The sequence below is a fragment of the Rhodnius prolixus genome, unplaced genomic scaffold, assembly GCF_049639745.1.
Source record: "Rhodnius prolixus isolate KJV_2025 unplaced genomic scaffold, Rpr scaffold_1, whole genome shotgun sequence".
Taxonomy (NCBI): domain Eukaryota; kingdom Metazoa; phylum Arthropoda; class Insecta; order Hemiptera; family Reduviidae; genus Rhodnius; species Rhodnius prolixus.
The window spans coordinates 65,632,010-65,648,615 of NW_027411581.1; the positions used below are offsets into that span (position 1 = coordinate 65,632,010).

General features: G+C 36.1%; 1 protein-coding gene and 1 long non-coding RNA gene across 7 annotated transcripts in view; both read left to right on the top strand.

Annotated features, from left to right (window-relative positions):
• Eip63E (cyclin dependent kinase Eip63E) overlaps window positions 1-16,606 on the top strand; it is a 237,518-nt gene that overhangs the window by 173,658 nt on the left and 47,254 nt on the right. The gene's annotated exons all lie outside the window — the stretch shown is intronic.
• The window catches only part of LOC141446157 (uncharacterized), a 75,786-nt gene that overhangs the window by 56,319 nt on the left and 2,861 nt on the right, over window positions 1-16,606 (top strand). For both annotated transcript variants that reach the window (XR_012453556.1, XR_012453555.1), the window contains 2 exons: window positions 2,254-2,414; window positions 10,973-11,213. This is a non-coding gene — a long non-coding RNA (uncharacterized lncRNA). The remainder of the gene's footprint in view (window positions 1-2,253; window positions 2,415-10,972; window positions 11,214-16,606) is intronic.

The window sequence follows — 16,606 nt, forward strand, 5'->3', positions numbered from 1 at the left end:
TTTCACAGCTAAACCATGACCCAAAAAAATTTCAACTCTTAATATCTTCTCAACTAATGGATCTGTATTTATGAAAACTATAGCATACTACTCAGTAAAACAGAGTGTGTAAGAGCACAAAATTTCATGCGAGTAATCTGTTGTTTACTTTGGGAGTTATAAGAGCCCCATTTTACAGCAAAACCATGACCCAAAAAAATTTCAACTCTTAATATCTTCTCAACTAATGGATCTGTATTTATGAAAACTATAGCATACTACTCAGTAAAACAGAGTGTGTGAGAGCACAAAATTTCATGCAAATAATCTGTTGTTTATTGTGGGAGTTATAAGGGCCCCATTTCACAGCTAAACCATGACCCAAAAAAATTTCTACTCTCAATATCTTCTCAACTAATGGATCTGTATTCAAGAAAACTATAGCGTACTACTCAGTATAACCGAGTGTGAGCGAGCCCAAAATTTCATACGAATAATCTGTTGTTTACTGTGTGGGTTATAAGGGACCCATTTCACAGCAAAACCATGACCCAAAAAAATTTCAACTCTCAATATCTTCTCAACAAATGGGCCTGTACTCAAGAAAACTATAGCATACTACTCAGTAAAACCGAGTGTGTGAGAGCGCAAAATTTCATATGAATAATCGGTTGTTTACTGTGGGAGTTATAAGGTCCCATTTCACAGCTAAACCATGACCCAAAAAAATTTCAGCTCTCAATATCTTCTCAACTAATGGATCTGTATTCAAGAAAACTATAGCATACTACTCAGTAAAACCGAGTGTGAGCGAGCCCAAAATTTCATACGAATAATCTGTTGTTTACTGTGGGAGTTATAAGAGCCTCATTTTACAGCAAAACCATGACCCAAAAAAATTTCAACTCTCAATATCTTCTCAACAAATGGGCCTGTACTTAAGAAAACTATAGCATACTACTCAGTAAAACCGAGTGTGTGAGAGCGCAAAATTTCATACGAATAATCTGTTGTTTACTGTGGGAGTTATAAGGGCCCCATTTCACAGCTAAACCATGACCCATAAAAATTTCAACTCTTAATATCTTCTCAACTAATGGATCTGTACTCAAGAAAACTATAGCACACTACTCAGTAAAACCGAGTGTGTGAGAGCACAAAATTTCATGCGAATAATCTGTTGTTTACTGTGGGAGTTATAAGGGCCCCATTTCACAGCAAAACCATGACCCAAAAAAATTTCAACTCTTGATATCTTCTCAACTAATGGATCTGTACTCAAGAAAACTATAGCACACTACTCAGTAAAACCGAGTGTGTGAGAGCACAAAATTTCATGCGAATAATCTGTTGTTTACTGTGGGAGTTATAAGGTCCATTATATAATTCGCATTATTTTACTGATAATAATTTAAGAGAAATAGAAGGTTAAATTTTGGAGGTTTTGCAACTACTTCAAATTTCAAACATCTATATCTCTCTTCCTATTGTACGGATTTTAATTATTCCTTTATCAAAATGTAGAGAATAGTATTCTCTAAAACTGATATAATTCGCATTATTTTACTGATAATAGTTTAAGAGAAATAGAAGGTGAAATTTTGGAGGTATAAATAATTTGATTTATACAACAATGGAAGTTACCAATACAATTAAGATTAAGGATAATAATGTTACCAGCTGATATGCCGGCAAATAATAATTTTTGGTAAGATAAAAAAATTAATCCTGAACACTTTCTCTGGAAGAACGTTTTTAATGATTATTTTCTGGACATGGTTTTAAGGATTACAAAGTTTTGGAATGGAATAATTTATCAACAATTAATTTTGGAATAAAATTTTTTCAGAATTTTAAATTAAAAAATCATAAATTCAAATAACTTTTGAACAACACTAAAAATTGATTTTTGGCAAGAATCTGAATGGAATCTTTAGATGAGGTCGCTTTGTTTAGGATGTTGTGGTAACCTTAGTCCTTTGGATCTGTTCTTGATGGTTTATCAGATTTCTCTCTGTTTCTCTGTAAATAAATGATTACCTAATCTTCTTACTTGAATGCTTACTTACAATGGGAGAGATGCTGTGTATCAAGTTACACTTGTATTGATGAATTCCCATCTTTCGTTCGTTGCGTAAACTAACTTTAATTTCTAGATTATTTTTTAATTAGTTTTAAACATCTACAATAACTTGCTATAGAAAATAATAATTTTTAAGTCCATTCTAGATACATATTGTATGTACTTTTTTTTAAAATTCGTCTGTTCTACAGAGTTTGGCCTGGCCTCCTTCAAGAAAGCGTTAACGTCTCCAAAATATATCTTTTTCTAAATTCCATACGTCCCAGCTGGTGAGATGAACTGAGCCTTCAGCCTGATGGCTCAAAGCTTTCAAATTGATGCTGTGGAAATATGTTGGCAGTCTCCAATAAACGTGAGAGGCAACTTATTTTACGTGACTTAATCAGCTGTTTAATATATTAGAACAATTTTTAAATCTGGTAGGAAGATTGGGAAAAAAATGGTGCCCAAATGTATCATCATTTTCTTCTTCTGACTGCTCTGTAGAAAAAACAAAAATTTTCTCTTTCCAGTCTTAATTCAAGTTCACATTAAAAGTGAATAAATCGATTGTTTTGTGAGAATCGAGTGATTTAATTAGACTATATCCCCACACTAGACTAAAAAGAACAGAACTAAACAGACGCTATTGACTACTTAAAAGACTCTTATACGATAGATCAAAACTCTCTCTGGACAACAAAAGACTGACTTGTACTTCTGTTTTAAAACCCATCTGGGCGTATGGAATAGAAATCTGTAAGGTTCAACCAATCGCTCCAATCACCGAAAGGATTCAATCGCTTCAAATTAAAATACTTTGAACTATAGTAAACGCTCCATTTTTACGTCTCCAACCGGGACTATACACACTGACCTTAACCATTCCTTTTCTGTCACCACAAGTCGCTGAAAACACGATACAGAAAACTCCACACTTCACCCTGCAATCTCATATAAATCCTCGTAGCTCAAAAATCTTTCTTCTAGAACTCTTCTTGATAAGACGCCTTAAAAGACAGTGTGGCCACCGTAATCTCCTCTCAAGTGAAGAGAGTGGAACTAATAGTCTAATGTTTTGGAGTGTTACCATTGTGGTAACTTCTTCACTCTTATACTTCTTGTTATTTATTGTTACTGCTATCACCTGTTACTTATAGCGCTGATTGTAGTATGTACAATAAACACCCACAAAAAATTATACTATAACCAAGGTAGAGGTTTCTAACCTGAGCAGGAAATTACAGCTATTGTTGGTTTTTTTATTTGACTCAGTGAATAACAACGATGTCATCCTCTGATCGAGTTTATTACACTTAAATTATTTTAAATGTAGTTTTTGATGGATTGATTCCAGTGTCACTAGGGAGCCAGTAATGTCAGGTTGCTGATTTCGATCTTATGACCCATGGTGTCATTGCGACCCGCCCAAGGGTGAAGAATGGATGACTCTCACAGGGGGTTCTGAGTAGAAAACGGGAGAGCCCCCCCTCTCGGAGTTAAATTAGTTTATAACGCAAGCTTGTGGAAATGCATTTGATTTTTTCTCCAGGTCATCGTATCCAGAGGAGGAGGAGGACGAGGAGGATTTATCGTCTTGTTAGGTGGGGGAAGATAATTAATTAAGGCTTCTATGGAAGTGGTCATCTCAGGTTGTCTTGTTCCTTCCAGGGAATTTCGGGCGAAAAAAAGATATGGTAATCTCTGGGTATTTGTGTACAGCAGTGATGGCGAACCTATGACCCGCGGGTCAGACACTGACTCGCGCAAGCTTTTTCACTAACCCACAATTGCTAGGCAACCATTTGTTTGTTTACGCGGGCCTGATTTAGATTTTCTAATTGTGTTGGATAATTTATATTCTATCGTAATTTTTTCAAACACTCATTGGCACAAAAGCAATTTAAATGCTATCTATAACCTCTTTAGTTTGATCGTTACAGTTCTAAAAACGCAAATGACGACAAATGCTTTTGTAGTAAATTTGAAATAAAGCAAAAGTGTTTACAAAATATCAAATAAAATGTAATAATTTTACTCATGTTTTGTTTGTTACAAAAAAATGGACAACCCAAAGCAGCAAATAACCATATTTAGATTTTTCTCCTGATAAAACACACTTTTGTTCAGGTTATGTTTGTAAAAAAAGAGACTTCCATAGCCACTTGTTTCGTCCCCGTTTTACCCGTTAAGCAAACTGAATTTTAAAGATGTTTAGCCTTGAAAATATTCAGTTTACAATTTTTAAACTTAACTCTTGTGGGCATTAGTGACCCAAGAGCTAGTACTAAACAAAAAAAAATGAACGAAATTTGACCCACATCTCAAAAAGGTTCGCCATCCCTGGTCTACAGAGACAGAGCTGCTGTCCAGTATTTGAGTGGAATCAGTATTCCTTCCTTAGAAGTCTTCCCAGTTTTGGGGTATCTGAGGTGTGCATGGGGGACAAAAAATATGAATGAATTACTTACTTACTATCTGGTGCAACAGTCCTTAGAGTAGGACCTGGACCTCCTCAACAAGCTGCCCCCATCCGCTCCGGTCTGCGGCCTTAAGGCGCCATCTTCTAACTCCAGCCCGACGAAGGTCTTCCTCCACGTCATCTAGCCATCTAAGTCTAGGGCGCCCTCGAATTCTTCTGCCTCCTGGGTTTTTATTTAATAGTTTTCGGGGCACCCTTCCCGCAGGCATCCTCTCCACGTGTCCCAACCATCTCAATCTCCCCTTCTTTATTTGGGCGACTATGTTTGGTTCTCCAAACAATTCCATCAATTCGTGGTTCTTTCTGATTTTCCAGTCGCCATTCTCGCACTTCGGGCCAAATATCTTTCTTAATATTTTTCTTTCCCAAACCCCGAGTATCTTTTCACCTTCCTTGCTGAGCACCCATGTTTCGCTGGCGTATAATATGATTGAATAGGAGCTAAAAAAAAAACTAAAGAATGATGTCAAACAAAAAACAAGGACCATTCTGATTTGAAATGAGCACAGCTGTTTTTATTATTAAGTCGCTAATCCTTTTCTTCATCGCACAGCTGTTTTCATCATCCAGCTAGGCATTGTCAGTGAAATCTTCTTGAAATTAGAAAGTAATGAAAAAATGGTTTTATCCTTAGATAAAAGATAAAAACAAATTGGAAGTCTTTTTTCTTTCTTTTTGATGTTTCCGGAATTAAACGGTTGTCAAAAAAACTTTTGAAGGTCCCAGGTTAAGATATAGATTAAAGTTTACTTGATATAAAAGGTTTTTAGAAGATGAATAATGTATTGTTTTTTTTTTGTTTTTTAATTTTATTTCCCCAAAGAACAACAGGATGACTGTGTAGTCGTGGTGTAATTGTGAAGGTACAGGAAAAAAAAAAAGAATCGTCTGCGGTGAGAGAGAGTCGGCGGGATATTGCGAGTAGAGAATATAAATGAAGTATGGTTGGCAGTGCTGCGGAGTTCTGTGCTCCGGGTAGGGTACGTGGCGACATCTAGTAGCGATAGAGTGAGTTGGTGACTCCTACTGGGTTTGTGTAGCGGTGGAGGGGGAGCCACCTCTTTTTTTTTTTTTGTTCTAGAGCTACTGTTTTGAGCCCTGGTACCACCACCGACTTCTTAATTCTATGACATCCTGTTATTTTTTTATTTTTTTTTTTTGACAAAAACCCGACCCTCCCGGCCCGCAGTTGCCAGCCGTTTTCACCATATAAGCTGTGCTGGCTGAGAGGGAGGAAAAAAATTGCCCCCGTACCCTTCTTCCAGCTTCCCTCACTGACACAGCTTCTTGATTACGAATTTCTTTAATTACTCGCCTGTTCTCCTGTTCTATTCCCCACCCCCCACCCAAACAAACAGAGCTCCTACTCTGTTCTTATCACAGTAATTTGAAAATTGTTTATTTAAGTAAAATAACAAAAAATTCTTGATAAACTTTTTTTTTATGTATCACACATTTCTACCATCCATTTTGTTTAACTTTTTTTTCTTTTTTTTTCTAAATTACAAATATTTTACATTTAAACTTTAACTGTGGAGCAGCAGACTCTGATATCTATCTAGCCAGAGCTGGTGTTCCACAGGGCAGTGTCCTAGGTCCTCTTCTTTACTCCTTATATACAGCAGATATACCTCAACATCCAAATACTATCCTCTCCACCTTTGCTGAACGATACTGCAATCTTATCTCCTCATTCCGATCCTCTTATCGCTACACGAGCTCTACAAACACAAATCAACCACTTATAGGACTGGCTTATACAAATGGTGAATCAAAACTAACGTTACGAAATTAAAATATATATAGTATTTACTCGTAAGACGAAAAATCCTAGCTCCCATCATCTTGAACCACAAACTCCTTATACCAACTGTGGACAAAGTAGGCTACCTTGGACTGTACCTAGGACAAACGGTTGACATGGAATCAATTCCCATACTAGACTGGAAAAGACAAGAAACTTAACCAACGCTACAAAACTTCTCGGCCAGACTATTTGACAAACGATCTAAACTCAACCCTACAAAAAAAAAAAAAGACTCTTATAGCTGTTGTTACTGCGACCTATTTGGTCATACGGCATCCGAAGTATGGGGGATGCCGACTAAACGTTCCAATTCTAGACGCATTCAGACTTTACAAATCAAAAAACTTAACGCAATATATTTCTAACCTCACCATTCATAATGACCTGAAAATCCCTTTCATTAACGGACCTTACTAAAACTCGTTTCCTTAAAATTTCATTCCTTTAAAACAGCAGCTCATCCTAATCCTTTAATTGAACACTTCTCTTCTTCCACATTACCAGGTAATCCTGGAAAGGAGATTGAAGAGAAGATGGCCTCCGCGATCTACTCTCCTCGTAAGAGCAGTATAGTGCATCTGTTCACGTTAATGGAGTGACGACAATGGGTACCTTCTCCTATCTTCATTCAAGACACTATATTACATCGCATTTGCTAGTTGCAACAACCGTTGCAGTCGCAAATTTCAATAAAAGATTTTTTTAAAAAAAACTTTATCCAGCAGCTGACCTCTTAGATTTTCTCTTCCTAGGAGCTTCTAACAGCTCACTGTCCGGTGATGGACAGCGTTGTCTGTAACGAGAGAACACTGTCCGGAGGCCGGCAGTGCTCTGGAAAAAGCTCCGGGCGCTAATAACCTCAGCTGTTGATGCGCCCCCCCCCAAAAAAAAACAACTTTAAATGTTTTTTATTTTTATTTTTAAAAAATGTCTATTAAGTTGATTGTTAGTTTTTGTAAATTTAGTTTATATTACAAAATACAATTTATTGTTGTTAACAAGATGTTTTTAGAATTGAAAACCGTACTGATAAGCATAATTAGCCGTGAAAGTTTTCCCCCCCACTTTGCCCAAAGTTTACAAAGTGTAAACAAACACTAGAGTTAATGCCAACTTTGGTAATTCAACAAATAAATGGCTGGTTTATATAAAACACTTCTTTTTAGTCTAATCGTTTATTTAACGCTTCCTTTCCCATCGTTTACCACATTGTCTTTGTTTCCTGCTTTAATTAGTGCTACTGAATTTTTTTCTTCCTTTTTATTGATTTATCCGTGTAAAGGTTACGATAAAATTTCCTTCGTAGATGGTAAAATGCTTAGGAAAAACAAAAAACAAAAAAAAATTGTAGCCGATTGCACTCTTTTGTTTTCGTTTTAGAGGAAAAATTGCCCCCGTCCCACAAATGGGCAATAAGTTTTTCTTCATTTTTCTTTTTGGAGTGGGAGAAGAAGTACTTCCGGGAAACTGCCCACAAAAGATTTTATTTTTAACTTATCATTCGTTACCAAAGTGCTTGTTTATAAAATTCTATATTTAGAAATGTTTTTTAGGGATGCCGCGAATTTTGTAGGTTCATCTCCGAGAATAGAGATGCGTAAAAATTTAATCGATTAAATTCCAATTGAATTATAACAATCGAGTTTTAAGCATTTTGGATGATTAAATTCAACGAAACGCTCCAATCTTCAACTAATTCAATCTCTTCAGTCTAAAATTTTCCCCACTATCGTTAACGCTCCATTTTACGTCTCAAATCTATCCACTATCCACCGCAGACCTAGAAATTCCGTTTGTAGGTCCAGTTTGCCTCGAACTCGCTATAAAAGTTTTCATCCAGAACTTGCACTCTCATTCCAATTCTCTTTGTTCGCCATTTATCCTCTCATCACCATCCAGATCATCTTCCCAGACGATTAAGACGTCAGTGGCCTCGCGATTTTCTCTCTTCTGAAGAGAGTAGCTAATCCTGGGAGACGACTTAGGGAGATGTTACCACTGGGTAGCTTCTCCCTTCAATTAGTTAGTTCGATGTCAGCAATTGTCATTGTTACTTATAGCGTGTCTAGCGCTGGTCTAACTTTACAAATAAATTTTTAAAAAACCCAAATTTAAGTGATTCAATTTTTATAACCACATCATTGCTAATGGTTAAACCAGGATCGGGCCAATGCACCTTCATTATGTCCAGCTGGTACCTATTCACCATCAATTATTATCACTTTTCTGAAACACTGCACCTTCATTCTACCAATAAGAGTGCCAACAATTATTGTAGAAAGTTTTTGGAAAATTAGGAAAGAAATACTTTTGAAATATCTTCTCTCTAACTATATTGTTCCCTTTCTAATTCCAAAGACCATCTCCAAAAAAAAATTGTAAGGTTGACTTCCTTTGTTTTCACATCTCAATATATTGTTGAGGATGATCGCAATCCGGTCTTTGGAATCAATCAGTTCTTGATGACGTCTCTATTGACGTATAGCTGGAGCAATTGTTTGGTGGGAGCACACCAAGATCAATAGGATTTATTTGTTATTGAAATCTGGTTATACAAGTAGCCATAATAGGATAGTTTACTGGAGTAGTAACAAGTAAATACTTGTAAATTGCAAAGTATTACCAGCTGATGGAAAGCACAGGGATAAATGAGGAATAATGCAAATCTTCTCTATGCGCCTTAAGTGACTAAGTCGGTTAAAAAAGAAGGTTACATTAAAATAGAGTTCACCTATATTTTTATAAGTGGCAAGTCAATCATTGGTTCTCTGAATGTAACATAAAGTGAGATTTATTATAATGTAAGTAAAGTAATCGCCTATTTTTTCAGGCGGGGCTTAACGTCCAACTACCAATTAGGTGTCGTGGACGGAGGCGAATAGCAAACGTACTTTACTGTAAATTTCTCATATTAACCATTAAATAAAATCCAAGGCCTCTAGACCGGGGAATCGAACCCAGTACCGCAATACATATTAGCTTTGCAGGTCTCGCCTCTAACCGCTCGGCTACCGTGGCGCCTTTTATTATAATGTTTGCATAAGACTGAAACAATTACTCACAAATTAACTGAGTAATGTAGTCTTACGTGGAATCTTTCCAAGTCCAGGAATGTCCTACAAAACGAAGTAGCTCTAATTACATACTTCACTAACCTGGAGATGTGCAGTAGATAGATTGACAGAAAAATAGGTTATGTAATGCAGTAAAAATAAGTTAAATATGAACGTAGGGTGGTCCTATATAAGTCTAGTGAGTCGCAATGATAGTTAAATGTGAGTGCATTTATGTTTACAGAAATTGCCACTAGAGTTCTCCACCGGATGGAGTATAAAGTAAGCTTACCGCCTATTTAATGGTGGCTTACAAGTCTATTTGTATGCCCATACCTCTTTTGTCTATTTCACGATTAAACAGTAAAAATTATGAAGTTTTTTTGTTTCTGTTAACGATAATTTTGGAAAACATGAACTATTATTGCAAAATAAGTACTATTTATTGTGTTTTTAAAGGGATTTTTTTTTCTTGCTTAATTCAAAAGTTTATCAAATACCTATGGGAGAAATGTTGGAAAAAAAATTTTAAATTACTTATTTCATTGAAATTATTAGGTTGAAAGTATTGGCCAATCACAGCGTAGTAAGGTTGCAGACAGTGGGCGGGGTCATGCCCACCTCTAGAGTAACCACGCCTCGTCCAATGAAAAACCAATTATGGGCTGGTCTAAAGCATATGAACAATGGTGCTTCCCCAATACTAAATCTTTTATTATTTTCTCATATTTTAGTAGCATTTTTTTTTTTTTTTTCTTGTTATTTTAGAAATAATATTAATCTTATGTAAATATTGAGGAAGAAAATGCTAACAATCAATTTTTCAAGAAATTTTTTATATTAAGTTAAGATAATTTTCGTTTAGTTTTACCCAATATTCGACAGTTTCATGAAAATAATGTGTAAATATAGTTTTTTCATTCATCTTCAGTATCATTATTTTTAAGGCAAAATTAAGAGCTAGGCGATTTGAGTTTCAGCGTAAATTTCTATTGTTCAGAATCTTCTCAATCTTGTTGGCTTTGTTCTTTACACTTATTTTTTGTTCTTCTCATTGTGATTGTAAAAGTTTTGTGCCTCCTTATACTGAAACTAATGTTTTTTTTACAAAAAACTTAATAATGCATTATTTTTTTTTGCAGTAATTTCATTTTATTTACTAGATAAGAGCAAATGTTTTTTTTCAGTGAATCAATTTCAGTATTCCAACTTTATAAAAGTTTATTCACTGTGCTAAGAAAATGAACAAAAAGAATTAACAATTGCTTCATTATCACGTACAAAAAAGAAAAAAGAAAAATGGATCTTAATAATTAGTGTAAACAGAAGACAGAAGTAAAGAAACCATAGGTAGCAAATTACTTCTTGTCCATCTTCGTTACTCTACAATGGGGGGTAATTAAGACTGTAACGAATCGTGACATTCATCTCTTTTCAATTAGGTAAAAGGGTTTTTCTTTACCTAAAATTTTCTTCTTCTCATCTTTACGTCATTTTCTACTTTATTTATATTCTTTGAGGAAGCTTTTTGATACGTACTAACTTCCGTTTTTTGAATATTAAAATGGTCGAATGTTTTTTTTTTTCAGTCAGTAAGTTGGAGAACTTAGGCTACGTAATTTTATCTCATCAAGGTTGGAATAGATAAGAACATTTGTCTGAAGTCCATTTGGCGACCCCTGGTCTAAAACAAGCTAAGATTATAGTTTTCAGTATTTCTTTTGGAATCGTAAGACCGGACAACTCCTACTCTATAGCCTAATCTCCAGCGGTGATAATGTCTTCAAGAGAGCCATATCGGTAAATTGGATATTTGTTTTGTCCTACAAAGTAAGAACGCTTTCGTTTTACTTTTGTGGTTTATTGAAACAGAATCCTTGTCTTACCACTTATCCCATTTCAGATTTTTTTTTTTCTTTCTATTTAAATTACGAGGTGTGTTTAAAAAGTAACGGGAATTTTCGTTTTTTGAAAAAAATATTTATTTATTCATCTACATTAATATTGTCGCCTTCAAAGTAGTCCCCTTCGCATACAATATACTTGTGCCAGCGCTTTTTCCAATCCTCGAAACACTTCTGAAACTCGATCTTTGTGATAGCTTTCAGCTCTTTCAGCGATTCGCTTTTAATGTCATCTATGCTTGTAAAACGACGGCCTTTTAATGTTCTCTTTATGTTTGGAAATAGAAAAAAGTCACATGGAGCCATGTCTGGCGAATATGGAGGCTGGGGCATCGTTAAAGTTTTGTTTTTGGCCAAAAATTCACGAACAAGCAATGAAGTGTGAGCAGGTGCATTATCGTGGTGCAAAATCCATGAATTGTTTTGCCACAAATCCGGGCGTTTTTTTCGGATTGCTTCACGCAAACGGCGTTGAACTTGTAGGTAGTACTCCTTATTGATTGTTTGACCTTGTGGCAAGAATTCATGATGCACTATGCCATTAAAATCGAAGAACACAGTGAGCATAACCTTCACATTCGACCGCACTTGTCGAGCCTTTTTCGGTCTTGGCGATCCAGTATGCCTCCACTGGGACGATTGAGCCTTAGTTTCGACATCATATCCGTAAACTCATGTTTCGTCACCTATTATAACACGTTTCAGTAGATCCGCATCGTTGTCGACTTCATTGAGTGACTCTTGAGCAACTTCCATTCTCCGCTGTTTTTGTTCGAAATTCAACAATTTTGGAATAAATTTTGCTGCCACACGTTTCATACCCAAAACATCCGAAAAAATTTCATGGCATGAGCCAATTGATATGGCAACATCATCAGCGACTTCTCTGATTGTGATTCGGCGATCGTTCATAACCATTTCTTTCACTTTTTTCACGTTTTCATCGGTTGTTGATGTGCTTGGACGTCCAGGTCGTTCGTCATCTTCAACGTTTTCGCGGCCATCTTGGAAACGCTTATACCACTCGTAAATCCTTGTTTTACTCATAGCAGACTCACCATATACGCCTTTATTAACATTTCACACACTTTATTTCATTTTTTACGCAAAATTTAATACAAATTCTTTGATCCATTTTTTTTAACAAACAAAAATCGCCAAGCTCGAAAAACACGTCTAACCTTAACGGCTGCCACTTAAGAAGTAAACAATGAATATTACTGAAAATTTTATCGTACTTCAGGGGCATGTGTACCAACATAATAAAAAAAAAAATTTTACAATCAGACTCTCCAAACCCGCGAAATTTAAAAATTCCCGTTACTTTTTGAACACACCTCGTATATATATTTTATTTATTTTACATCTATACAATACACACTGGTACATGATAGATGGAGAGTGGTTTGACATACAAACTATTAACATGTAGTAATAAACTGAATGAACAAATGGAAGAGAAAAAAAATGAATGAACAAAATAACCAGTAAAATAAAAATTAATAAAATAAACAACCCTAATTTGACAATATCCATAAAGATAAAAGCCAAATAAAACAAATATAAATTAAAAGGTATCCATTAAAAGTCTAAAAGAAACTTTCTCATTTTTAAACTGTTAATTGTAAATTTATAAACATCAAATTATTCTTTATAGAGAAAATACTTGTTGCAGTTAATGGGTAATATTTACATAAATATCTCTCTCTATACAAAGAAAATGCAGGACAGTCAATAAACATGTGAGCCAAGGTTTCCTGACTATAGTTACAGAGAGCACAATTTGACTCCAAATTTACCTCATACTTAACACACCTTTACTGTACACAATTAACCTTTTTTCAGATGACATTCGTACTTGACTCACAACCCTAATTACATCTAGTGGTACACTATATGATAAATAGCCCTGACTTCCATGCTTGTTAACGAGCATAGAGTACATAGTACTATAGGAAGACTTGGCAATCCTCTCCAAGTCCAGACGGATCAACCTATCCCTTAAACAATTCAGAATGGCGGCTTTTTCTTTTTCAATCAATCCAGCATCCTGTTCTATCCACAGCCAGCTAAATCCGAGGTCAGCAAAGTACTCCTTCATTTGCGAAACCCAGTTGAATTTAGTATTATTACCAACTAAACCGTCCATTGTTAACATCCTGTTGTAACAAACTTTAGGAATGCGATTATTGGGCATATTCAAAATCTTTATTAGGAAGTTTAAAGCTCTACTAAAGACAAGATATCTCAATTGGATGCTGCCCGTCTCCATTCTCACCATATAGCTAGCTGTGCAATTCGGCCAGTAGTACAAAGATTTAAGAAATTTGGTCTGTAAGACTATTTAAATTATATCATCCCCTATAAAAATAAGGTTTAGTAATCCACTAAATAAAACTTGATAGCTTTAACATTATGGGTATTATAAATAATGTATGTAGGTATATCTCTTGGGTAACAATTTTTCCATTATTAAGATTGAATAGTTCTATTCTGTTGGTTGTATAATTCAACCTATTGTCCAATTGCCTAGCTGAACAGCACAATACAAGCTAGCAGCCCAGTTTGTTTAATAAAAATTAGCAAAGTGGTCGGACATGTTTATTTGTAAATACTATTTCCTTAATGGGTTCCCATATTTTAAGGTATCGTAGCCTACAAACTTACTGTCGTTTCCATATTAGAAAGCAAGATATTAAGAATTCTAATTTGAGAGTCCTATTAAGAAAGCACAAAAAATTAACATTATAGATTTCCACAATTGAAAGTTTTGTAAAAAGTAAAGTAATCGCCTTTTTTTGTTTTTCAGGCGGGGCTTAACGTAAATGTGAAAGGAGGCGGAAGCACATCCTTTACTGTAAACAAGTTTTTTGCTAACAAATAAAATGTAGCTAAACGCGGGATTCGAACTTAGAGCTATTCCCACTTGCAAAGCCACTAAACCAACACATGCCCCACATATACGAGGTGTGGCTATTAAATAACGAGACTATTGCTGTAAAACATTTTATTTTCAAATTTATACATATTTAGTTATTATCACCTTCAATATACACCCCTCTCCTATCCCTACAACGCTCCATGCGAATTTACCATTGTTCAGAAACAGTGCTGGAAGTCTTTTTCTATGAGCTCTTCTGCATGACGCGTGCCGCTTTTTCTTTCACAGCTTCAACGGACCGAGAAATCGTGTTCCTTTTTAATGCAGATTTGACTTTGAGGAACAGCCAATATGGGGTCAGGTCAGGCGGATAAGGCCTAAAACTGAGATGTTGTACTTGGCTAGAAACGTCGTCTTGTGACAGACAATGCAGTGTGAGGTGGCGCGTTGTCCTTGATGGAGAGAACCCATGACTTGTTCTTCCACAAATCGGGGTCGTTTTTTCCTTACTCTTTCATGGAATTGAGCAAGCACCACAGTGGTAGTAAAGTTGATTAATTATAATCGATATTTTCATCCATTTTTGGACGCGGGAAGGGCGTCCCGGGCGGTCATCATCTCAGACGTCTTCTCCGGCCATCTTGGAAACGCTTGAACGACTCTGAAAACTTGCGCACGTGATAAACATTCATCACCATAAAATTCTTTTAATAACAGATAAGTTTCAGTAGTGGTTACAACCAAGTTTCATGTCAATGAAATTTCACGACAATTCGTTGCTCTACTACATGTGCAGTATCATGTTTTCACGGCAAAACGAAGCTAACACCTCTTACACAAACGACGACGGTTCTGGTCAGAAACAAATTTCTCTACAAACACGCTGAGACGCCGGCAATCGAAAGAGAAGGCTTTACGCGCTGCACAGCTGTCGGTCTTTAAGATTTGGCGCATGCATAGTTCTTCTGTAGCCATCATCAGTCTCGTTATTTAATGGCCACACTTCATATATTGTTCGCAGATAGACAAAGTGAAATGTTATAACAGGAGAACGTAACTATTCTTAAACATGTTCCTGTTGGTCTTTAGAAAGTTTATAACAGATATGGGACATGCCTGACTTTTTTGGCCTTTTACCAGGTTTAAGGAATTTTTCCTATTCCCCTAGCCCCCTCCCTAAAGTCTATTCTATATATTAAATTGAATTGAAACACCTACACCCCCTCCCTAAGTATGTGCAGGTGAAGTGAAGCCTGAATAAACTTAAAAACCTTACCTAGGAAGGTGCCGCAGTAATAATATTATATAAAATTCATGTAGACAATGGAATAAGATAGAGGAAGTGTTCCCTAGGGATGTATCCCAGGGGGATGCAACCCCAGGGATAGTGGTGGTGGGTGAGTGGGTGGGTATGCTGCAGTACCCCATTCTAATGGTTTTTGTACCGGGAAACTTGGGTAGCAGATTCCACAGCTGGTTTTACAACCCTTGGGTTTTTTCCCATTTAATTGAATACCAGAGGTCTGTTAGTGTGTTCTTTCTTTTTGTGTTCTATTTTTGTCTAGCTAGTTACCCCAGTATCGGAGTGTGTATGTAGTTGTGCCCTCACTAATCGTTGTTGCTATGCCCTAGCCGGTACTGGACTTTACAAACTTTCTTGTACACTCTTTTGTAAACAATGCGTTATTAGTTGCGCACCACGTTCTTTGTATGCGCTTACCCTTGTACTTATCATTCCTCCCTGACCTCATTCCAGAATCTACTGATGATTAGTAGCTGGAAACCCATTTTTAGAATGGTTGGATGGTGCTCAAGTTATGTTTCTCTGAAATGAGCCAGATTTTAATTTAGCTCCGATTCCTCAAGGATTATCTTTATTCTTATCGTTAAAAACAAAATAAGCGTTTAATGATTAGCATTAACTTAATTTATACGATAGAGTTGCACTTCATTAACTAGGATAGATGTAATAACTTCCTAACTAACTGAACACAATATTATGAGGGCGGGCAACAAAGAATCGCAACTAGGAATCTTAAGAGATGCCCTTGATGAAAGATTTAACAACTTCATAACTCCTGTCTTACTAACAAGACTCTTCTGGAAGATTGGGACACTCTCCACTCACTCCACGCAACCCAGCGCTTCCAGATGTTGTAAAGGGGGATTAAACTCTTCAGGGATAAGTTGAGTACGAAGAAAGGGGAAACCGGTAGGATGGTCAAGAATGATCTTCCAGGGGTGGAGCTTATGCACCATCCCACGCAAACCTCCTTCTTCCCTACAATGCCAAAAATTAGGCCTCAATTTAGCTAGTTGTTAGCGTTCTTGAAATTGATAAGTTTATTTACATTTTAAAAACAGTTGTACAAATGTAAATTTTATAACTGAGTGAACTTAAGTTGTACCTAGTCTACAATACCTCTTACATGCGGGTA